The sequence below is a fragment of the Polypterus senegalus genome, chromosome 5 (genome assembly GCF_016835505.1).
Source record: "Polypterus senegalus isolate Bchr_013 chromosome 5, ASM1683550v1, whole genome shotgun sequence".
NCBI classification, from domain to species: domain Eukaryota; kingdom Metazoa; phylum Chordata; class Cladistia; order Polypteriformes; family Polypteridae; genus Polypterus; species Polypterus senegalus.
In genome coordinates, this window is record NC_053158.1 from 146,238,508 (window position 1) to 146,264,320 (window position 25,813).

General features: G+C 37.9%; 1 protein-coding gene across 2 annotated transcripts in view; it reads left to right on the forward strand.

The window, feature by feature from the left end:
• Nucleotides 1-25,813, forward strand: part of tmem108 (transmembrane protein 108) — a 339,807-nt gene that overhangs the window by 137,172 nt on the left and 176,822 nt on the right. The window contains exon 1 of one of the 2 annotated variants that reach the window (XM_039753457.1): nucleotides 2,248-2,315. The exons of the other annotated variant lie outside the window; for it this stretch is intronic. The gene's annotated coding sequence lies outside the window, so the exon portion shown is untranslated. Of the gene's footprint in view, nucleotides 1-2,247; nucleotides 2,316-25,813 lie in introns of those variants that run through there. 2 annotated transcript variants of the gene reach the window in all.

Genomic DNA, 25,813 nt, shown 5'->3' on the forward strand with positions numbered 1-25,813 from the left:
GTTGTATAATTTCTATTACGATATTATAACTTAATAATAATAGAAATGTAATGTAAATTGTGCATAAAACTGCCGTACAAACCCAACCCGAATCCTCAACCCCCCCACACTGGTCATTGGAAAAATTTGCTTCTAGCAAAGTGGTTCTTGGTGTCATAAAGGTTGGGGACCACTGTCCTACTGTACTCATTTGCTTATTTTCTGTCTTGAATACCAGTAGTAAAAACTGTTACTTATTTTTGCCATCAGTGCATATGAAATTAAAAGAAGATATTGTAGTCTTCCGTTGACAATGAGTTGGCGCATCTGTTTTCATTTTACTTTTGGATTTAAAAAAAAAATTTTTTTGGCAATACAGTCCAGATGGTCATGTCTTTGTTGGTAGCACAACAATTCAATAAATCTTTTTACTTTATTTTAGATTATTTTAAAAATTAGCATTTTGGGAGAAATAAAATCTCTGAGCAACCAATTCAAAAAATGTTTTGGGATTTTAACAGTAAATTAATTTAGTAGTGGGGCGTCTAAAAGTTTAGGAATGTTAAGGAATGTGATTTGAGGCTCTGGGACATGAGGTTCTGATTAGCTTACTACAGCTTTTCACACATTTGAAGCAGCATTGTTTCCTAGTGTATGTCATGTAACTGTTATTTCTCTAACAGTGAAACAACAAAAAAAAATTGAACCAAATAAAGGATACATGACTGGTGTATAGTTTTGGAAAGTGGGTTTTGAAAGTTTTCATTATTAGGAAATTACAAAGGTTGTTTTGATACTTTTGCAATGGTAATAGCCATTGTATCGGGAAAATAAAATGTCTTCCTTTAATACAGTATTTATGGTTCAACTGGTTTAGTAACTGATTAGTGGTAAAACTCTGCAATTAACCTTAAAAAGTATAAATGGCACTGCAAAACACTTTATAGAATCAGACACTTGGCATTTATTTTTCATGGGCTCTCATTTAAACAAAAGCTAATTTTATTGTATTTGCTGTGCTCTCTCTCTATCAATTAAATGCATTGCTAACTATGTTACCTTTAGCCATCTTTAAAATATATTGATGTTCTATGAGCTCATTGCATTTATTTATTCATACATGTTGATATTTGGTCTAGAAAGCTGCACATTTGCTGTCAACAATTATTTTTAATGTGTTCTATTCTGCTGCAAATTAGCATTTCTGTTATGCTAATGCTATATATAATGTTCAACTATTTTAAATGTAAATATTTCAGTTTAATTAACTGTCTTTCAGCTCTAGATTTGTTAGCTATAACAGAATGACATGAAATGTTAACTGCCTTTTCTGGCAGGAAAACTGTTCATTGACCTATGAAAACAGTGTGGTCATTGACCACCCATCCAACCTTTCATCTGCTCATAATAAAATGCAAGTTTCCAGTTTTCTTGTTGAACAAAATTACTTTGTCTTTCAAAACAAGTCTTGCTACTCTTTTATGTCATTAAATATATTTTAACAGATTGCCAGTCTGGCAAGGGATTGCTGAGTCAGAGAAAGCTTGGGCTGGCAAATGGTAGGGGATGGGTCAGGTAGGGCAAACTACATACAGTAGGTGCCAGTACGTGTAAAGAATTGTCATGTTACGACATAATGTTTATTTAAAGGGTGCTCTAGAAATTATTGAGTGAGTTCATTGGATGAATTGTGTAAAAAAGACAAACCACCTTGACTAACAAGCAGAAGCCTGGTGTAAGAACCAGTTTTAGTAACAAATATCTGTCAAATCAATCAAATCAAATACATATATGGTCAGATAATTCAGAAATTTATGACAGTAGGCTTTGAAAAAGTATATACTGTACAGCCACATGGATAATGTTTCTTTTTTGTGGCCTACAGGGCATTAAGTAACCCATATTATATTCACCCTCATTGTTCTATTATGTCATGAAATATTCTTGTAATTTAGATTCATATATTTTAGTATAATAAATAAATAGTTAGGTTAAGCCATTTTGCTAATTGTAACCAAAATTATAATAAGAAGCATTAAAATGTAATTTAAAAAGTAATCATACAGTGAAATGTCCTCTGCTATATGACATATTAGTTCATTTTTTAAATTAAGGGCAAGAGAAAAGGAAGTGCCAAAGATGACTGCTGAGTTATCACAAAACTGTTTTTGGAAGCATTTCCTTTTAAGGCTAACTGTTGTTAAAAAACAGGAAAAATAATTAACAGGCTTTTTCCGAGTTTGATTATAAAATCCAGAGGACTGTTGAATAAACAGACATTCCTTCTTTGAAGACAGAAGAGAAGGGAAGAATTTCTGTAACACTGCTACAGGATTGTAAGACTCGTTTACTTTTTTACATCTATTAACATTGAATTATAAAGTCTATATCGATAGAAAAGTAGTCAGCGTATAGTAATTAATATATATACACATATAATTTTCATTTATTGTATTTTACTTTGTGGTTAAATATATGGAAAAGCTTTTTAGCTTTAATTCTAGTATTTAAGGTTCAGGTGGGGGAGCTCAACTCAGGGTTTTAGTGCAGGGGAAAGCAGAATCAGAGTGTTGTTAATTGCTGAACAATGGATGCTTTATGCCAACAGCAGGTAACCAAACCTGTTAAAGACCCACCAACAACTGCTAGGGTCAGAGGTGTGGAATTTTAGGGTGAACCTTAAGTGTCATAAAGTCATAACACCATGCTTGGGAAAAGGAGACAAATAACCTTGGTGTCCCCACATGCGGATTCTGTGTAACTTGCAAAAAGCTAGAACTTTTCATCAGGCTTGTAGATGATAACAAAGGGGCAGAGGGTTCTTACACTCAACATATTTACTACTATTGATTTTATAGAGACTAGACTGCACGATTAAGAGTGTTTTAGTCAATTAAAAAATGGGAAGTAGGGAATTACAGAGGTACTGTCCCGTATCAGATTCACCAGAAGATCTGTGCTAGTCAGCCCCTGTACTTTCAGATGGTATTCCTTTCTCTGAGGTTTATCCAGAAGTAACCTCAGGGTGGAAGTTTAAAATCTAAGTGAGCTTTGAGTCAAGAAGTGAGTTGGGAAGTGCTTAACTGGCAGTGAATTAGTTGTGTTAGAACATGAAGAGAAAAGAATAAAGATTAGGAAGTGAGTGGAGTAGAGTGTTGTGGTTCTTGAGGCGCTGTGGATTTTTGGACAATGGGAAAGTGGGCAAGCTTGCAGAAAAGGACCAGACCTTGTTTAGTCAGACACAGAAGGGGAGCTGCAGTTTGTTTTATGTTTGTTTGCTTTGATGCTTTATGTTCTCATTTTAGTCATATCTCTTGTTCTGATAAATGCAAAAAGTTTTAAACCTTGGCATTCTTTATAGTAGATGAGTGAGACACAATGAGGAAGCTCCATTGTATTTATCTTTGACAATACAATCCTAAAGCCTATCAGTTGTGACCAGTTTTATTTTTTTAAATATTATGGATTTACCACTGCACCTACAAGTGAATGACTTGGCAAGTTAATAGACAAAAGACAGCAGTTTTCAAAAGACTAAATACATATTGAACATCAACACCAATATTAAAGTAAAAATTGTCTTGGTTAGTTTTTAGGAAGTCTTTTCATTTTTTAGTAAAGGTGGAAAATTCTTGTAAAAAATGTGATATTACACACACTCACATTGCTGACAATGTCGACAGTGTTACTAGTGCCACCTCATGGGGATACTCCATCAATCAAGACAAGAAAGAAAGTCACAACTAATCCAACTTGTCTGAAGATAGCATGCTTTATTTAAGACAAAAATCAAAAGGAAAGTTTCATACTAGCTTACAAGGATTTTTAATATCGAGTGTTTAGAAATATCTTGTTTCTTAATTTATGTTTGCTATCCCACTCTTCATGATGCTATAACAGGTGAAGTGTACAATCTCCGAAGGATGTGGTATAGGGGGTTCGCTGTTCAAAAAGATTGGCGGTTTTAATAAATAAATAATGAACACACTCTTGCTGGGGAGTAGAGCGATGTGCGGGCAGTCTAATAACCTTAGTATCAGCCCGGGATGGCAATCAGGCAATCGCACCTCCAACCGCTCCTGAGCCCATAAACGGGAGTGCAAGATCAAAAGAAGAAAAAGAAAAGAGTGTGGAGGCTAAAAGATGGCAGAAGAAGCAGGTAGGAGAAAGAGAGAGAGAGAGTGAGAACAAGCTGGTGAACAGAGTGGAAGCAGGTGAATAGGAATCATCATGGAATCATAGGATCATGAGGGGGCTGTGGGTCACTCCTGTTGAACATTTTGGGTGCAGGAGCAATCATCACGCACAGGGGTACTTTCGACAGGTGGAACCATTGGCAGCGGTGGAAGTGCAGAGCGCCTACACTGTGTGGATCCCGGATTGAAAGCGTTCAGGTGGAGCAGGGCTCAGGGTTGCCTGCAGATGCCATTGGATTGGTGCCAGGGGGACACAGGCTGGAAGTGATGGGAGTCTGCACCTGCTGGTCGATGTCTGTCTAAGCTGTGAGGTCCTGATAGGATAAGCCTGAGATGGTGCTCTCTGATGAATATTCTATAATCTACGAGGTGCGATCCAAAAGTTCCTGGAATGCATTTATTCTGCAGCCAAAAGGGATTGGTTATATCAATCGCTACTAGATAGCAGTTCAAGTTGTACTTGAGAGCTGTTATCACACGTTATAACGTCAGCGCAGTTGTTTTTCAAGTCGCAGTACTCGTTTAAACTTCAGTTGCGTCTGTGAAGGGTTGTTCCTGAAAATGAGTGATTTGAAAGACCCAAAAAAGCTCAACAAGTTCACAGCAACACCAAGTCAATGTTCATTTGCTTCTTTGATGTGAAGGGTGTCATCCATAAGGAATTTGTGCCACAAGGACAGACGGTGAATGGAGCATTCTACAGGGATGTTCTAAGGCGTTTGCGAAATCGAATTCACCAAACGTGCCCTCAGATGTGGACTCACAAGTCATTTCATTTGCATCACAACAATGCACCAGCTCACACATCTCTGATTGTGCGCGAATTTTTGGCTTCTACAGAGTTTACTGCCATTCCCCACCCTCCGTACTCCCCTGATTTAGCACCGTCTGATTTTTTTTTATTTCCAAAAATGAAGATGAGGCTCAAGAGATGCAGATTTGAAACGGTGGAGGAGATCCAAGCGGTAAAACCGACGTCTTGAACACACTGACAAAAAATGACTTCCAGAGGTGCTTTGAACGGTTGAAATCTCACTGGGTTTGGTGTATCAACTCAGCAGGTGACTATTTTGAAGGAACTGTTCACCATTAATTGTTATTTGGTGTGTATGCTTTTAAATAAATGCATTCTGGGAACTTTTGGATCACACCTCGTACATATTATAAATAGCTGTATATTGTAATAGCTTTATAACCTAGGCCCTGGGCATTCTTTGTGCAGCTAGTCTGAACATTACAAGGAGGTGGTGTGAGATGTGACATTAGCGAACTATGTAAGAGCAAAGAAGGCAGTGATTTTATTGATGTATGACACTAAATGAGCAGTGTAATTAAATAAGTGGCTATATTTAATTGTTAAACAAATTCAGAACAAAATAATAAATTGGCAACAAATCATCCCCATGCCTGGAACACTATATATTTTTTTCTGTTCCTTGTTTTGGCTGTGGTGAAGAAAATGATTTTAAGTAGGCCAAAGGAGACATAGACAGCATCAAGGTTAGTAAAAGATTAAGTATGGAGGGAATGCGCAACAGAAATCATTTGTCAGACAGCAGTATTTCTGAGAGTTTTTGATATCTTTGCCCTCCTGTCTCCTTGTCATTATTCTGGGTGTTGACAATTGTTAAAACAGACCCTCTTTCTTTTTTAATGCAATATTTAATTATGCTGTATAAGAACAAAATAACATTAAGCATTAACAGTAATTTAGTAGTACAATAAAGCCATTCATTGTTTTGATTGATTTTTGACAGCATTTGTAAACTTCCTGTTTTGAAAAAGTAAACAAATGCAATGAGCTGATCTTGCTCAGTCACTAGAATTTTAAAATGTAATTGATTCTAATGGAAAGCAAGCAATATCAAATCAGTAGATGTGTATAATTTCAGCATAATCAGAAACACACATTCACATACACACCCAATGTACTGTATATATAAAATATGTTATGCATATTTACCAGATTGCTGGATGGTAATCTTTTTTTTATGGATTACACGCCAATGATAACTACAGCTGGATGACTTTAATAGGTTCGTTTTTAAAATGTATTTAATAATTTTTTTTTTGGTTTCTGCATGTTAAACAGCCAGCCTATGGGAACAGAGGAAAATAAAAAATGTAATGTCTGTGTAATGCTTTTTTAGTCAGTAAGCTGTTGCACTGACTGTGTTGTGATGTTCTTTCACAGTTAAAAGACTGGGAGTTCTTGCATAGGAAAGTGTAATGTTCTTATAAAAGGGGAACAGTATTTGAATGCTATTTTAACATACTGTATGAAACAGTACATTTTACTTGTGGTTGTCAAGGTTATCTATTTACCCTTTACGTGAAGAAGAAATGCCTTGCTCTTCTCTGCAGAACAAAACAAATTGATCAGTCAGAGACAAAATAATTAATGGATAAAGCGCTCTTTAAAGAAAGGGAGTATGTTTTATATGATTGCCTGAGGAAGACTATGATTTATGAAGATAAAAGGAAGAGCCTCCATGCTTTTAATTTAAAACAGCATTCCACTGTTGCTCCTGTTTTTTTTTTTATGCATATAAATGTTTTTAATCTGGCATCAAACTAAATGAAATATTAAGCATGCAATTACCGGCCAAAAGAACTTTACTTGATATTAAGGAAAACCCACTGAGCTATAACAATTACTTGACCCTTTAATGTTCTGTTCCAGCTATTTAACCTGAAAGTCATACTACTGTATATTTTGCAAGTTCTCAGTTTAATGAAGTAGAGGTTTTATATCGGGAGGCTGGAGGGGGCAATTTCACTGCTTACGCAGTGTACTGTCCCTCGAGTGGCTCCGGTTGATGAATGGGACGGTGGGAGCCGCACCCCATTAATTCTGAGTGGGCGGCTGGGTGCGTGGCAAGCAGTGACCTGGGGTCTATAGTCGCCGGGGGCCACAGCTACCGCTCATGTGCAGGACGGAGGCTTGATGGGGTGTTTCGCTAGCCACCCACCATGCCGCTGCAGCTACTGCTCCTGACTGCCCCGTTCGTTCTTGGTGGGCGGCTGGTGATGCTGCAAGCGGTGTCCCTTTTTGTGGCTGAATGGAAGCCATTGAGGGTGAATGGGGTGGCGGCAGGGGCAGCATTGTATAGTGTGCCTCGGGTGGCTGCTTGTTGAATGGGGGCGGTGATGGGCAATTCACTACCCGCCTTTGGCCGCACCCTGTTCGTTCTCGGTGGGTAGACGCTGCAGGCAGCATACTGTATGCAAGTGGAGGTGACTGTGTGGTGGATCGCCCCTTGATGCCCCCATTCATTCTCAATAGCAAGCCTGATTGTACTGTTACCTACATAGCAGGAAGTTGTCTCTCATCAGTACACCAGACGTGCTGACGAGGGGAGCCTTCCTGCTGTGATAGCGTGTTCAGTGCTGTGCAGAAGAGCTTATCTTAACCTTTTGTCTTCACCCTTCAAGAATGTCTCTGAAGCACAAATCTGATACAAGTGCTAGTGATACAGTAAAGAAGAGAAAAACCATCACCATTGAAAATAAAGTAGAAATAATAAAAAGATCAGAGAGAGGTGAAACTCCATCATTCATTGGCTGAGCACTTGGTTACAGTCAGTCAACAATAGCATTTATTAAAATAATGTACCTGTTCCAACTTACATACAAATTCAGCTTAAGAACAAACCTACAGTCCTTATCTTGTACGTAACCCGGGGACTGCCTGTATATATCAAATGCAAAGTGATTAACAAAAAATCAGCACTTGGCTAACAAGTAAAGAGTATGTATTACTGAGGAGGTAACTATCAGATGAACATGTAGCCTGCACCAAATTGTAGAGTCACCCTTAATTATATTCCAGATTTTGGTGCTTGTGGAAATGAAAGAATGCATTGTAGTTGTTGTGTCAATCATGAGTGGCGATATGCTATGCAGAGTTTGACATGAACTTGACTATAGGATATGTGGCATGCAACATGAGGGGTACATATTGAGTGTTTATAAGATTGAGAAAATCTATAAGTGTTCATGTACAAACTGGGTTAGGCTACATGTTCATATGATATGTAGCTTATGAGTTAATAAACTGTGCTCAATTTGTTAAGAATTAGTCAAATGGCAGCGTAGTTACTCTTTTGGATCTCCAAGCAAATAATTTATTGTTGTCAATTTGTGTTCATGTTATGGTACAGTTAGGCCAAGTTTACATTTCATGTGAAGCAACGTGTGCTCCTGCGGACGCTACTGCTACGCAAAAAGTGTACTGTTTATAGTTGTGCACATACATTACGTAAATAAGAAAGATTCCACCAGGTGCCAGTGTGAGATATCATCAAGGTGTGAAAACATTTGGCTTCGCTCTGTTGTGAATTGCCTGAAACATCCATTAAATTCCAATGACACCTTGCCACAATATCTCTGAAAAGGATGGATGTTTAATGATTGCATCCATCAGTCCAGGAATGCACCCATTTCAGCAAGCATCGGGAGCGAGGCATCAGATCAGCTCATTGCAAGGTAAATACAAGCATACATTAGCATCATTTTAGCATCACTAGCGTCATCTAGCATCATTGGATCTCCAAACCTGCATGTCTTTGGAAGGAAACCAGATCACACTGTGTACACCCACAAGGAAAACATGCAAACTCCAGGCAGGGAACACCAGGGACGTGACTCCTTGCGAGGCAGCAGCGCTACTGCTCTGCCACCGTGCCGCCCCCACACGTGTAATTATTAACAGTATTCATAATTTAAATGAAGTTAACAATTTAACTGTAAAATCTAATATACATACTTTAATGCATGAAAGTGATATCAAGAATAAATCTGAGGATTCTAAATGTGCAGAGAGCTGGAATATCATACATTTAATGTGTTTGGTGTGGCAATTGTTGCTTGCTGCTGCTGCTGTCGGTTTAGGAGGAAGCCCAAAAAGCATGTAGCTTTTAACAACTGGGTCGGTTTTAAGATGACGTTTGAATGGATATTTAGAGATTAAAGCTGAAATTTCCAATTTAATCACAAAATAGACCTTTTCACTGTGTCCCTAATTTTTTTTCTCTGTGGCTCATATACGCTGCCGTACATTCTCATACTCTTGTGAAGGTGCAAAACCATTCATTAAACATCGAAGCATACACATTGATCCTGTAGGATCTGCTTGCTGTCACATAGTAAACAGAAACTCTAACATCACGTTCCGACTTGATCACTCTGCACCCCCCGATTTTTTTGCTTGTACTGCAACTCATGCATGAGTTGCGTTAATTTCTGAGGACGTGCTCCGAGGACACCTCAAATGAGCACTGTGAACAAGTGGCAGCCATGACACATTCTGAGCATGAAATATAAACTGGCCTTAAGTCTGATTTTGGAAGCATGGCCAGGGTCAGCATGTATGCTACTAATATGAACAACTTTAAAAAGTTCAGATGATTACTTTGGTAATCCCAGTTCCCTTTACACTATTAATATTGTACTGGATCATATTTATGCTTGTACAAGTTCATCCTTTGTCCTAAAGAGATGTACGTGAGGTTCATTTGTAACTTTAGGTGTCCCTGTAGTAGTGAAAACGTGTGTGTGTGTGTATGTATTAGTTTGTACTGGTACAGTATAGTATCTGTCCTTATAGTAGTTTGTTTCTTTCTTTTACTTGATGATGATAGGATAGGCTCACACCCCTGGTGACCTTGAATTGGAATTCATTGGTCTGAAAAGGGATGTTTGCATGCCTAAATAAATGTTTAATATACATAGATTCAATAATTTTGTATTCAAGCAGAGAAGTCTTTCTTCAGCTTCATCAGCATACATCTAACAAGCTGTGAATTTGTACTGTTACAGATGGCTGAAACTGAAAGGTCATCGTAAACCTTTAGATGTTCTAAGATCTCAAGACCTAAAAATAGTAGAAGCCACATTTTCTGGAATCAGTTTGTCCTGAAAAATTAAGTTCTGTCCTCTATACTGTGCATTTATGTTCTCAGCAGGTTTTAACCAGGATTGTCTCGCAGTCAATGGGGACTGCCAACATATGTATAGTGCCATAGAAAATTTGGGACAGGAGACACTTATACACATTCTGAATAGGACAGTGTTCAGGAACATCAGTCAAACAATATGCTGCATAAAATTGTGCTGTGGGAGTTCATGTGTGTTAATGTAAGTGTTGAGGTTAAGTAGCAGTCTCTATAAATCAGTTTAAATGTTACTGTAACAATCGAAGTCACAACATAAGCACTACAATCAGATAATAGAATGTAAAATACGCAGATGGTAACTGGCACTAATGTCAGAACATTGAAGTACTTTTTTAGTGTCACCTCTTACTTCATGGTGCTCCTTATTAAGACTGTATTCTGCATAAGAAATATGGATAATGACTTTCGTAATTTGAGATGCATCCATGCTTATCTAATGTGAGGTGGGTTAGAGGAAAAATATGAATTAATTTTTTGCATTTCACACTGAAGCTCTGTACTCTTACTCATCATCAATTGAATTGTGGATCTTTTATATTTTAACTCCATCCTTCCATCCATCCAACCACGTAATTGAAATCATTTAAACAGTACACAAAACCAGTATCACTTATACAAAGCATTACTTGTTATTTGCATTTTAACCTTATAACTTTATAAATAGAATTATATGATGTTACCTTTGGGTACAGTGGTCACACATCTTCAACAACCTTCTTTTAGCCTCTATATAAGGAAATGAAGCCTAAACCTTATACTGAGACATGAAGAGCTCATATATTAAAAAATTCTGTCAAGCCCAGGGTGATAGGGGGTTTGATTCTGCAGGAAAAATAAAGACAGCAGGCATCACCAATGAATAGAACACTAGTCTATCACAGAGCATTCACGTAGCTTTTGGCTCACCATTGAGCTAACACCTTTGGAAAATGAACAAATTAATAAATTAATGGGTATAACAATTCAAATAATTATTCCACTGGTGGCATTCCTGTAATTACTGGAAATTGTATAAGCATCATGTAACAATCTGAATTGCTTATTATAATTGTATCTGTAAAATGTCATGAGTTGTACTCAAAAGCCCAAATGGCTATTTAGAATAATGAGGGTTACTGTGTGGGAAAGAATGTAAGTTTGTGCTCATTGTGGGGAAGTGTTCGCTGTCTGATTCTGCCATATATGCAACATTCATAAAATCTTCCAATTTTTTTATTAAAACTTTCCAACACCAAAGTTTGTTCTTGTTATTTTTAATTTTGCTTTTAGAGTGAGTATTTTTTGGTAGTAGACAATTTTTTTAAAAGTTCTATTCCTTTTGGTTAAGAGTATTCTTTTTTAGTGGATTATTGAAACCAGGATGCTAGATGCTTTTCCACAATTGTGAAATAATTATTGGAGCATTTAGGAAGATGCTGTTATGAAATATAATAAATAAAGAACTGTATAACTGCCAGTAGAGTCATTGAATAGCCTTGGTTTGCTACTGTGAGCAGGAAAATAGATGTGACTGAAACGCAAGTGCCATGAACGGAGGCAGAATTTAGGAAAGTACGCTGGCATTTACTGGAGGCTAAAAGCTAGTCCCGTCAGATCAGCAATACCATCAATTCTGCTTGCAAACATCCGATCATTAGATAATAAACTGGACTGCATGATGTTTCAGCATGCTAACAAGTGTGAAATGAGAGACTGCTGTATCTTTAAACACTATAATAACAGAGACTTTGCAATTCAGTGGGATGAGCTAACCATCCTCAGACCAGATAGAGACTCATAGTTGACTGGTAAGACACATGGTGGTGGTTGATGTGTTTATGTAAATAGAGACTGGAGTACGAATGCTGTAGTAGCCACATTCCACTGTTCACTGCTATAATCAGAATATAATAATAAATTTAATATGTCACTGTGCTCTGTGCTAATATTTTAAATCTGCTTTTCTTTTTTTCTACTCACATGCACAGCTGAGGCAGTTTTAGTACATGGGGCCCAGCATTTAGAACTGCTAGGCAAAGCATAGGACAAGACAGGTAAAGACAGCTGGGGGAACGTTCAGTCAGACTGACAACAGCTGTATACTATTTTTCATCTGTCAGAGTCAGCAATACACTGGATCTTCTTTTCTTTATTTGGAATTGTATTATTCGCCTAAGTGGGGGCCTGAAAGTGGAGAAAACAGTATAAAGCCTTGGAACATTGCCCGGCACACCTTTGAAGTCGATGGATGGATGGGAGATAACGTCATCCGATCCGGAAAATCCTTCCAACGCAGCGACGAAAATGGCAGACTGTATACATTGGGCCCCACTTTGGTGACAGTCTTGTCATGGCTTCCTTGTCTGTTATGCCATGTAAACTATCATTAAAGAAAGCTAAATTATTTCTCCTATGTGATTTCTAACCTCCGTATCACTAAGGGAGGAGTATTGCCATTTTATATCTATATAGTTTCGGGTTATGTAACATGCTGCAATTACAAGATAACTTCTTCCAATAAGGGAGCTAGTGCTCCCTGCTGGATTTAAATGCTGATAGAGATTTTAGCAGAAAGATGTCACCCATTCTATCTGCTAAGAGAAAACAGATCAGTACTAGTGGTGGCTGTGTATGTACCATCTAGTGTAAATACTAACTTGGTACTAGGGGATTTGTATAAAATAATCAACAAATTGCAAATGGCACATTGGAAAGTTTTGTCATTAAGACTGGAGGTTTCAGTCACACTAACTTGAAGTCAGTTTTTTCCCAAATTTTTCTAGCAGTTGAATTATGATTGGTCTGTGTCTGTGTAACTGTTCATGGGGTGCACCCAGTCCTCACCATGCAAGCTATACCATATCTCTGTGTTTATGATTCCACCAGACAAGTCACTGCTTAAACATACTATAGCAGTTCAGATAAACATCAGAGTGTGACCTGATGGTGCTACTTCAGCTCTCAAAGACTGTTTTGCATACCTAGACTTAGGCATCTTCAAGGAGGCTGTTACTGTACATACGATGATTCCATTAAGGAGGAGTATGTAGAATCTGCGACTGGTTACATCACAAAGTGTATAGAGGACATTACTGTTTCTAAGGATGTGACCATGCGATCCAACCAAAAACTCTGGCTGACAACTAAAGTATGGGTGCAGTTAAAGACTAGCAATGCATCATTCAGATCTACTTCCAAAAACTAACCTTTCCTGTGCCATAAGAAAAACAAAGCAGACATATGCTTGGAGAGTCAATGAACATTTGCAAAACACCATCTATACACAGAATGTGTGGCATTGCATTCAGGTTATTGTGGATGACAACCCAAACCACACAGCAGCAACAATGACACTTCTCTTCCACACAAACAAAACAAAAGTTCATTGCTTGATTTGATGCATGAAAATGGGAGCCTGTGAGAAAAATAATACTTTCCTCCAATGAACACTTACTTTGTCTGACCATAGCTGAAGTGAGGAGGACTCTATCCATAGCCAACCCACGCAAAGCTGCTGGACCAGACCAAATACCTAGTCATGTGCAGAGAGAACGCACCCACAAACTGGCTAATGTTGTCAGAGACATCTTTAACTCATCTTTAAGCCAGCCGCCCATCCCAGTCTGCTTCAAATCCACCACTATCATAGGGTTCTTAAGAAACCATCAGTGATTGCTTGAATAACTTCTGCCTTGTAGCGCTTATTTCTATCATAATGAAATACAGTACTTTGAAAAGCTAGCCATTGCAGAAATAAGGTCCAGTCTTCCTAGCTTTCTGCATCTATGGGTCCAAAAGGTTCAGTTAGGATGGTATATCTTCTGTTGTCCACTTTTCCGTGACACCCTTACATAAAAGAGATGCATATGTCAAAGTGATGTTCGTAGATTTTTAATTTTGCATTTAACACAATTATTCCCCAGAAACTGATTGTGAAGCTGAGTGGGTTGGAGCTGAACACCTCCCACTGTAATTGGACCTTGGATATCCTGACTGAGAGGCCCCAGTCAGTTGTGATTGGCCCCAACACTTCCAACTCCATCATGCTGAGTACTGGAGCTCCTAAGAGCTGTGTGCTCTCTCCTCTGCACCCTGTTGACTCATTAGTGCACAGCCGCGCACAGCTCTAATTACACCATCAAGTTCGCCGTGAACATGACTGTGCTAGGTTTGATAAGCAGTGCTGATGAGTCAGCATATAGAGAGGAGGTATAATGGGTTGCCATTTGATGCAGAGACAACAATCTATCCCTCAACATTGATTAGACTAAAGAATGAATTGTTGATTTCAGGAAAAAAAAATCTGTCCTGACCACATTCCATTCTGCATCAGTTGCTCTTTGGTGGAGATTGTAAAGGGTGCCAAGATCCTTAGTATGAACATAACTGGGGACATTGCATGGATTAAACAATACCACTTCCTTAACTAAAAAGGCCCAGGAGAGGCTACACTTTTGGAGGCCACTAAAGTGAGCGTGCCTCCCACCTCCCATTCTCACCCCTTTTTACAGAGGCACCATCGAGAGTGTCCTGACCAGTTGGCATTGCAGTGTAACATGATAATTGCAGCATATCCAACCACAAGAGACTGCTGTGAATAGTGAAGTCAGTGGAGAATATTATCAGGGCACCTCTTCCTTCTCTGAAAGATGTGTTTTCCACACAATGTCCGCACAAGGCTTGCTACATTGCATAGGATCCTTCTTTCTTTCCCCTCTGATGGATTCTTTATTCTTTTAACATCTGAAAAATGATACTACAGCATCAGAGTCAGATTTGTGAGGTCTGTGATAGTTTTTTATCCCAGGGCTATCAGACTCCTCAACACAATGTGGCCCCCCATGATTTTCCACACTAACCTAACATCTTAGATCACAATTTCTCACTATAGTTTATGCACAAGTCACTCTATCATGTCAAAAGATCAGCCACTGCACTGACTGATGGAACTTGCATTTAAAAGGGTCTCTGAGTAATTGTGGTAGTTAACTGTATTGGCATATTATTTAAATGGTATGTTGCATGGATTTGTCAGTTTGTGCTCGCTGACTTGTCTTACTTGCACTGAGAGCTCTGAGCTTTGTCATTTCGGCTCTCAATATACTTGTATATGGTTGAGATGGAAATTAAGGTTGCTTTCACATTGACTTTATTTAGAGAAAGAGTGACCAATGTATTTGAACTTGCATTCTGTCACAAAACACAATGAAAGTAAAGTATTTCATTAGGTTTTATATTGTTTGACAGACAGCAAATATTAGTTTGAAAGCTGTGATGTGAAAACGAGAAGTTGTTTATTATTAAATAAAAACTAAAACCCCCAAAATGCACAATAACATTTACAAAAATATTTTTTTTAATTAAACTTACCGAAAGAAAAATAGTGAAACTGTAAGTAATATTCACATGGAAATTGAATATTCTTTACATAGCACTACTGCCTCACAGTTCCAAAGACCTTCATTTGAATCCTGGTCTTGATTGCCAATTATAAGGAGTCTGCCTGGTCCCCATATGTTTTTTTTGGCATACAAGCTTTCCCAACACATCGTTTAGAGTGATTAATCACCGATGACTATTTTCTTGTTTGTATACAGTTCAGCCAGGATATTCTCCAGCTCCCTGCAACCTTAACATAATAAGCCAGTTAGAAAGTGTATGGCAGTATAGACTGTTTATTCTTGTCCATGTGAGGGCTTCTCGTATAACAAATGTTAATCACATCATTACTCTCTGGTATCTCATCTACAACAATTGTAAAGAGACAGATAACAATTTTTGAAGCTCTGGTCAATTATTATCTAGTGTATACATTCCTTGATTTTTTGCCTACTACTTGCAAGAATTTAAAAATAGATGTACTTACTAAAAAGTTCATCAGGTATTTAGGCCTTAAAATTCCAAATCTGGATGTTGCCCACAGGAATGAAAATTCTTCATTATCAGCATTGTCAGTGCTGATAGTTCAATATTCCTTTTAAATGAAGATTTTGAGTTAAAAATCAAATCTCTAGCACTAGAACACAGTTCCCCAAGCATTTCTTTCACTAATGTTAATTCTCTAATCATTTTCTTTCATCTCAATTTTGCTTTAGTTCTTAACAGAATATGATTATAGTCAAAATTTTATTGTTGAAGTTAAAAATAGAAGTTGAGGTCCCTATTTTGAATTTGTGCTTAACTGATTAATAGGCATAAAATTTCATGAAGCAAGTCAGCTATGATTAATTCAGGAGCTTTGGACTTTCAATTTTTTTTTTCTTGCTTGCTGACAAACACATCTTTTGAAAACCTGACAACAGAAAGTTTAAAGCAGATATGAAGGCTATTCACTTTTACAGGTTACATACAGTAAGCAATTCGTAATGCATAATGATCGGCAGTTGAGTTCATTGCAATATTAGTTGGTCCTAAATTCATGATATAGAAAAAACCCTAATCTAGAGCAATTTCTTTTAACACAAAGAAGATGAGTGACACAGTTTCTCAGCTTAGATGAGCCTTTCAGCCTTCAGAATGCATTTCTATAATGTGCTTAGTGCTGTCTAAATGATATGCACCTCAGTACAGACTAAAAAAGAAAAGTGTTACTCACTTGTAAGCAAATTGCCTTACTTCTTGAGTGAACATCTTTTCTTATCTTCCAAACACTCCTACACAATATGAAAGCACTAAGACTTTCAGCAGGAAGAGGGACAACATATTGTGGGTCGATGATTCCACAGGCAGTGAAATGTGGAGCATCCCCACCATATAGCACAAAAAGCAGCAGGCTGACTTAAATACAGAACTCGGAAAATGCATTTGGAGCAAGGTTCAACCAAGCTTATTTACAGGCAAGTAATCTTGATTTTAGCACAATTTGGTTCCACAGTTTTGCAGCAAACTCTTTAAACTGTATTAATTGTATTAAAGTTATACACTGTGATTTTTAATAGTTTGAAGCGTTGTAGACTTGAAGGCTAGAACATGTTTAAGAGCAACAATTTACTCCCTTAGAGCTAATGATTAACTGGTTGTTACCACTGGTACAAAATCTACTGTACATAATGATATTGACTTTACTTAATAAAAGAGTTCCTTATATATCAGTTTCATCCAAGGATCTGAATTGAACCTCAGGAGAATGAAAAAAACTGAGCAATTTATAAATTAGTACCAGTTACAAATGTATGGCGTTTAATCAAATCTCTTTGTCTGTGACTCTAAAGGTTATTTTTAGCAGTCTGGTTTGCTTCTGCATTCCAAACTTGCGTTACATTAAATAAGAGAGAATTAACAATTTGTGCATGAGTATGCCAAGTCAAGGACTGGTGTAAAATTCGGGACTGATACCTGCATGCAGTCTAATAATACCATAATACCAAGATAGGAATATAATATAATATAATATAATCTATATAGGGCGGCACGGTGGCGCAGTGGTAGCGCTGCTGCCTCGCAGTTAGGAGACCCGGGTTCGCTTCCCGGGTCCTCCCTGCGTGGAGTTTGCATGTTCTCCCCGTGTCTGCGTGGGTTTCCTCCGGGCACTCTGGTTTCCTCCCACAATCCAAAGACATGCAGGTTAGGTGGATTGGCGATTCTAAACTGGCCCTAGTGTGTGCTTGGTGTGTGGGTGTGTTTGTGTGTGTCCTGCGGTGGGTTGGCACCCTGCCCAGGATTGGTTCCTGCCTTGTGCCCTGTGTTGGCTGGGATTGGCTCCAGCAGACCCCCGTGACCCTGTATTTGGATTCAGCGGGTTAGAAAATGGATGGATGGATAATCTATATATATAAAATCCTAAACCTGAAAGTGCAACGATTTTATGTGATGTTTTTATTTCACGTTTTTTGTCACGCTTTAAATCGGATATAACGCATATATATGTTTGGTATCATTCTTTTCAGAATATATCAAACTTTAATGTGATGTTGTTAGATTTTCAGATTCTTATTCTGTTTTTAAATTATAAACTAAAAAATATCAAGAACTCATGTCCAATAAGACAAGGATTTTGTGCCAAGACATTTAACTACGCCCAGGGCCAGGAAATAAAAGACAAAGAGTAGATGACAAATACAGCTGCTGTACAGGCTTTTAAATGTTCAAAGCGCTGCACGAGATGCAGATCACATGGCATGGAAGCAGCAGCAAGCCAGCTGCTGATTGAGCAAAGACGAGGTAAAAAAAAAAAACTGTATTTGTTTCCCATTGTATCACCGTTTAAGAGGGGGTTTTAAAGGAGAGACCGCGTCTCCTTGGGGTGCGTTCAGCCCCCCTCTTCACAACGCAAGCAGCAGAGATGCAAAGTTGCTGGCGCATAGCGCAGGTCAGGGGGGTTGGCGAGCAAAGCGAGCAGGGGGGTAAGCCCTCTAGTATAATATAATATAATATAAATTTGTAATTAAATATAATATAATCTCTCTAAAGCACAATTTCTATTGTTACTTCTCTTTGTTGACAGTGATAATTTTTGAAGCTGTGGTTATTTATCATCTGGTGTCTTCATTCCTTGATCTTTTTTTCTGTTGCCTGTAGTTATTCTTTATGCACAGATGTTTTATCATGTGAAAGTTTCCTGGAAATTTAATTTAACCTCTAAGGTTCTTTTTATATTGGTGGACAAGTTGATACCGGAAATGCACATATTACATGCACAAAATACAGACATTATGTGACATTTACTCATCACTCATTCTCATTATTGACCCCAAGGGCTGAGGCTGGATACCTCAATGTCAATACTTTAGAAAGGGCCAGAAGTCGATCCACTAATGTGCTGCCCTGAAAAAGCTACATTTACAAACTAGGCTAAGGCCAAGATCTGCTTTAAGATCTATGCTCCTGCCAGAATTCATGGATATGGCACTCCATTTCCAGATTCACAGACTTGAAATTTGGCTCACAGGTACTTTTCACTGTTAGTAAGGTTTTTATTACAGAATTTCAGCCTTGTCCATGGCTACTTGGGGTCACAACAAATGGCAAAAAATTCTTTAGTGTCATCAATCAAAGGAGAAACAGCCGCATTTAGGATGCATTGGTAGTGTAGTGCATAGTACACTTATATTTCAAGGGAAAAATCAAGTTTGATTTCTGTCTGCCTATTATATTTACCTTTTTGTTAATCTAATATTCCCACTTACTTTCAGCCTCAATGTGTTGACTGAGCACCTCAAAGCACTTTATTTTGATTGGCACAAGTTAATGTACGATAGAGTAGGAATTGTTTAAAAGAATTTTCAGTTTGATATATTGCTTAATAAGAATTCAGTGAAATCCAGAGCTGTGCCTCTGACTGTGATCTTGGTTGCAATGACAAGCAGCAACAGTAGAGAGGTCCCAGGGCTGTGCTTAAGAAAGATTGCATTAGAAATTTTAAATAAATAATGAGCATGTCAAATCCCATTCTTTGCTTTTTCTATTTAAAAAATGAGGCACTAAATACTTATACTACTTGTGTGTCTCCCTGCAGAATTAGGTTTTGCTACAGTTTTGTATGTTGCCTACAATAATTACAGTCTTGCTGAGCCTTGCCGATGAATCAGACAGTTTGGAACACAGTCCTTCTGTGAACGTTCCCACTGCCTGCTGTGTAATAGGAAGATTAGCAGTAAACAACAGGCTTTAGGCCTTTAAAATGCTTTATTGTTTCTTCTTGCCAATTGTTTTATTTGATTCTCTCTGTACTTTTTTTGACTAAACTGCTAGCAACATTTGCTAATTCTGATCAGCTGTAGTTGTAGTGATGGTCTGCTTCAATAAACTGGGTTAGGCTTAAGAGAAAGTGCTGATGTTTTTCTCAGGTCATTGTGATCTTCATGTTGCTGAGTATTAATTCTCTTTTAAAGATGAGTGGGCTGAGTTATACAATTTGCTAATTTTATCAGTTGAATCATGTATATTTTATTAAGCTTCATGACCATGATTGAAGGTGAATTTTAAATATTAATGAAATATTTGATGTTTGTTATAAGGGTATGTCTCCATTGAAGGCACTATATAAAATCTAAATAAGATATTTATAATTTATTGGTGTAACAGCAGTTTTCTGCTTAACATTGTGTCAACAGTGCTGTAAATGGTATTATGTATTGCTGCTCCTTAATATATTAAAAGTTCTTTTCACATTTGTATTGCTTTCATTAACTTCCAGGGCTTGATGGAATGTCTTCCGCATGGAATTTGCACGTTGTTGAGGTCAATAGGATTGTCTTGAAAATGGTAAATGTGTTCACTTTAATGTACTATACACTTGCAGGATAGCCTCTGTTTCTCTATACCCCAACAGTCATATTTCAAGTAATCCCGTGCACAGAAACTGAGGATTTCAGTCTAGTGGTGTTTTCAGCATTGCAGAACGTGCATTTTGTGTGTGTGTGTGTGTGTATATATATATATATATATATATATATATATATATATATATATATATATATATATATATATATATATATATAATAATTTTATTGATTTTATTAAAAACAAATAGCATTCCATACAAATAACTCAAGTTTAACAATAAAAGGTTTGAAATAAATCAACCCACACCCCTGAGAAAGAGAGCTAGGCCAGCAGAGTAAAATTTAAAGCTAGTAAAAATAAGTAAATAGATAAATTAATAAATGAATAAAGACAAATAGAGTAAAAGAGGGGAGAGAACCTGCTTCCTTGATTTAAATGCTTATTCTAAAATGTTATTGATTAGATCCTCCCAGGCTTTGAAAAAGTGTAGTACAGATCCTCTAAGTTAGAATTTGATTTTATCCAGATTCAAATAGTACTGTATATAACATCAGTTACCTTCTAACTTAGAATAGGAGACTTAAGATTCTTCCAGTTGAGCAAGATAAGATTACGTGCCAGTAGTGCAGTAAAGGCAATTACAGTTTCTTTGTCCTTCATGCATTATGTATATTAATACCACTACACAAGCACGGTCATGGATTTATTTATGTGTGCCAGGGTGGTAAGACAAGACCAACATATCGGTAAGCTGTTTGATTGTATTAGGATTTTATAAATATATTGTAATAGAAAGAAAATTTGACAGCTAGTCAAATAAAGCCTTGTATAATGTCCAACGGACAGGTCAAAATAAAGCTGAAGCATAAGGGTTCAATCAAGCATTTGACAAAATCATATTGCAAATAGGGGAGTATTTATACAGAAAAAGAAAATGGCTACAGGAAATTAAATGGGGGAAGTGACGTCTTAGCTCTGACTTGTTCGCGACGTCAACAAGGAAGGACAGAAAGACAATTCGTCCATTTTGACTCCACGATACGGCAGTTTATTTTACTTCTTTGCTTCTGCGGAAAAAGAGAGAGAAAGGTTAGTACCCTTTTGTAGCCCTCCGTCTTTCGACCGTCTACTCACCATGGGTTTTGTTGATATATATATGTATATATATACTAGGGGGCTTCGGCCCCTTGTTTGCTTCAGTCACCAACCAAACGCCTGCGCTACGCACCTTTGTAAAGAGGGGGGATGAACACACCCAAGGAGATGCGGTCGCTCCTCCAAAACCCCTCTTAAACAGTGATACAATGGGAAACAAATACAGCTTTTTTTTACCTCCTCTTTGCTCGATCAGCTGCTGGTTTGCTTGCTGCTCTCGTACGATGCTTCAAACATTTAAAAGCCTGTACAGCAGCTGTCCTTTTGTCTCACTGCCTTGTCTCTCTTCTCTCCCAGACATCCTCAACCACTATTCAATCTCTTTTCGCTGTTCCATTATTTCACCAAGTAATATTTTCCATTTGTTTGCGCTAATGTGATCTTTACTATAATTTCTTTGAGACTTTCAAATTTTCCTACTTCCATTATCTCTAACCTGCTGTGCATGTGTACCACGCCAACATTTTTGAATTCTTTACGATGTTCTTCTCTGTCATTTGCTCTTTGTCTTTTTCCGGCCCCGGCGTGGTTAAATCTCTTGGCATTAAGTCTCGTCTCGCGGGACGTGAAAGTGTCTCTCTGAGAAAGTCGCGTCTCGTCCCAAATTTTTTATTCATGCAACATACCATTTAAATTTTAAAATGATGCTGGATTATTCATGTTGAAATTTATTTCACTCTGACATCCTAAAATTTGGTGTTTATCTGCAGATATATTTTACTTAAACAACTTTTTCTCATTAAAGTAGATTTAAGTCTTTTGCAGTTGATTGTACTAATGGCGTTTCATGACTTTGATTCAGAATAGAGCTATACTAATTCTTAAGTATGGCTTTCGACAACTCCCGCCTTCATTTAATCCACTCCCAGTGGTTCCAAAAAAAATGATTCTATTTCCATCCGTATCTGCCCGCTTTCTCCTGTACCCACCTGAATTTCCATTCTACTCCCAATTGCATTGCTGGCTTCCCATCTTAAAGGCACTTGAAGCGGGATCATGGCCAAAGTGGCTTCTTAAAACAGAAGAATCTATAAGATGTGTAAATCTTTTTTTTTTCCTTTTCCCAGTACAATCAGAGTTGTACTGATATCATTTTAAAAAATAATAAATTGATAGATAAATGAATAGGTATAGGGTGATCAGATATCCTATTTTTCCCAACAATGTTCTCTTCGGGCGGCACGGTGGCGCAGTGGTAGCGCTGCTGCCTCGCAGTTAGGAGACCCGGGTTCGCTTCCGGGTCCTCCCTGCGTGGAGTTTGCATGTTCTCCCGTGTCTCGTGGGTTTCCTCCGGGCACTCTGGTTTCCTCCCACAATCCAAAGACATGCAGGTTAGGTGGATTGGCGATTCTAAATTGGCCCTAGTGTGTGGGTGTGTTTGTGTGTGTCCTGCGGTGGGTTGGCACCCTGCCCAGGATTGGTTCCTGCCTTGTGCCCTGTGTTGGCTGGGATTGGCTCCAGCAGACCCCCGTGACCCTGTATTCGGATTCAGCGGGTTGGGAAATGGATGGATGGATGTTCTCTTCATAAGACTTAAAATAGCAGTCTGGCTGATATTTATAAAATCCCCAAAATTGCCTGTAATTTTTGCCTTGCCCGTTGCTTACACTGTGTAAACAAAAACTTCAGATTTTGTCCAATCCATGTATGATGTGTGAGGTGTAGGGTTTGTTTAAAGAAAAGGACACATGGCAGTTTGACCGAGGTGGCAGCTAGGAGGACTGGGCAGGACAAGGTTAGTATTAAACATAAAGTTGTAAGTACAAAAGGTGCCCAAAAAAAGAAAGTGCACATTTATAGACAAGTAAAAATAGAATAAAATGAAGTTATAATAATGCCCATGTTTTCTACTAGGAAGTACCTAGTAGGAAGCTGAATAATCAATCAGGAAAGCTGACTTGTGCGACTAAAAGATCATATTCTCTCTGAACAGCACAAAACCTCTTATAACGGAGAGAGCTCATCAGCAGAAGTGACAGACTACTTGGTGACACTTGGTTCGTTATATTTTAAAAAGTTACTAAAACAAAAATCCATTTTTAAAATCAATGAGGACTTCTAGGTTATAATGCATGTAGTGGTCTTTATTTCAATTTCAGAGGATATCAGTATGCTTAAAAAAATATATTAAAATAGTGTGCTTTGTTTTTTTTCTTTTTTGGTTATTATGGAAAAGAAATAGCAACCCCTGCAAGTGCTTAAAAAGTCCACTAATATAAAGCATAAGGCAAGATGCATGCCAACTGTAGCCCAGCCGAACAGGCCGCTTATCTGAACATACAAAGGTATGTCAATGCAGATACAAAGGAAAGGGAAAAAAACTGCATTCCAACCATTAATCATATTGTACACATGCTTTATAAGCTGCTATGCACCTCGATGACAGCAATAATTCATTAGAAATCTCAGTTAAAAAAAAGAAACGACACAAGCTCATCATAGACATGTGCTCGCTAACTCTTCATTAGATTTGACTGCATACACTTTTAAAGTGAAACAAATTTTCTCAGATGTTCATCAAGGCTCTGACCACCGGCTCAGCACTGCAGGAAGAAAGTCTGCTCGCCAGCGTCTGCTCACTGCTATTAAATTTTAGTCCCACACTGCAAAAAAGTTGAATTTGGTCCCGCAGTTCGAGATGGGTTTAACTATAGCCCACAATAAATATGACATAGGTAATGTAATACCAAGCATGTCAATAACAAAACACTCTCTGAGTCAGATAACCCCTCACAACCCTAATTTTAACCACAGTGTAACTGGGCATTCAATGGGTGTTTCATGACTGACTTCATAGGTATTGTGGGCTGCAGACTTTAATTTCTTCCATTCGTTTGTGTTTATAGAACTAGCTTGTGGACTACTGATTTCATGTTACACATTCTCAATGGGATTAGGAACATGACTTTGCTTGGACAATTCAAGGACATTCATCCTTTTGCAGTTGAGTCAATCCATTGTTGCTTTGGAGCTATCTTTGGGATGGTGGTCCTGTTGCAAGGTGTCTCTCCTCAAGCCTTTCTTCCTAAGCAGAGCCAGACAAGCTTCCCTGCAATATTTTCTAGTATTATGCCCAATCCATGCATAATAATAATAATAATGCTTCAGCTCTGACAACTTGCACACTCCCAGCCTATTAAAAATATCTTAATATCATGATACTCTGCTGCCATTTTTTAAGATATGGCAGTGTTATATTTGTGCAACACACTTAGAATTTTGACCAGATAGCTTAATATTGGTTTCATGTCACCACAAGAGTATTTGACAAATGTTCACTCTCTTCCTTTCTTATGACGTGCAGACAGATCTCATTGATTCTCTTTCTGAGTAATGTTTATCTTTGCACCTACATTCATAGGCCGGTGGTTTTACATTGTTCTTCATTTATTTCAGTAATGATAGTTTGCTCTGCTACTGGTGCTTTGCAAATTAAAAAAGCTCTTATATACAAAAGGCTCTCATTTATCTGTGTGCTTGAAAATGATGCAGATCTTGAGGTTCCTTACCAGAGAATATCACCCATCATCCAAAGCTACATAATCCAGTTTTAAATTACTGACCTTTCCAAGCATTTCCTGCTTGCATTGGTGTGCTAGACTATAGGTATTAGAATGCATATGTTGGCCCATATCAACATAAAAGGCAGTTTACATTCACCATTCAGATGAATAATATACATCTTTACGTAGAATGAGTGAATACAAGAGTACCTGCCTTAAAATTTGTGTGGGTGTAAGGAGAAAATGTGTCTTCTGCATAGATAGTAACCACTGCACCAGTATGCTGTTTGCCAGAGGACATGTGCTAGGACATAACTTGAATGTGCTGATTTGCCCACTTCATTATATGTGATATCACTGCCAAAAGGTTCAACAGAGCATATCAGCAGAAAATCTTGGCAGAAACAGCTGACATAGGGCTCTGACTGCACAGTACAGCGGCAATGTGAGTGGAATCTGCCAATTACAACACTGGCAGAAGTAGGCCCTATAGTATGTACAGTAGGCAGCTGTTTGTTGGCAGTGCCTTGTGAATAAGGCACCTTTCCTGCAGCCAACAATTGAAAAGGGCTTTGTAGCTACACGTGTAATCGTGCTGAACACTGTATTTTAAAACATACATGGGATTTATTCAGACCACAGCATACTTACTTTCTGAATCACGGCTGGATCATAACATCGTTTTGCATGGCCATTAGAAGTCACCCTCAGTACTCACATTGTCCTCCTCAAAGATTTGTGGCCTATAACTCTTTCATTTTTAATTATTTATTGTTGGAAGATAATTGACAGATCTTTCTGTGATTCCTTATTAAATTTT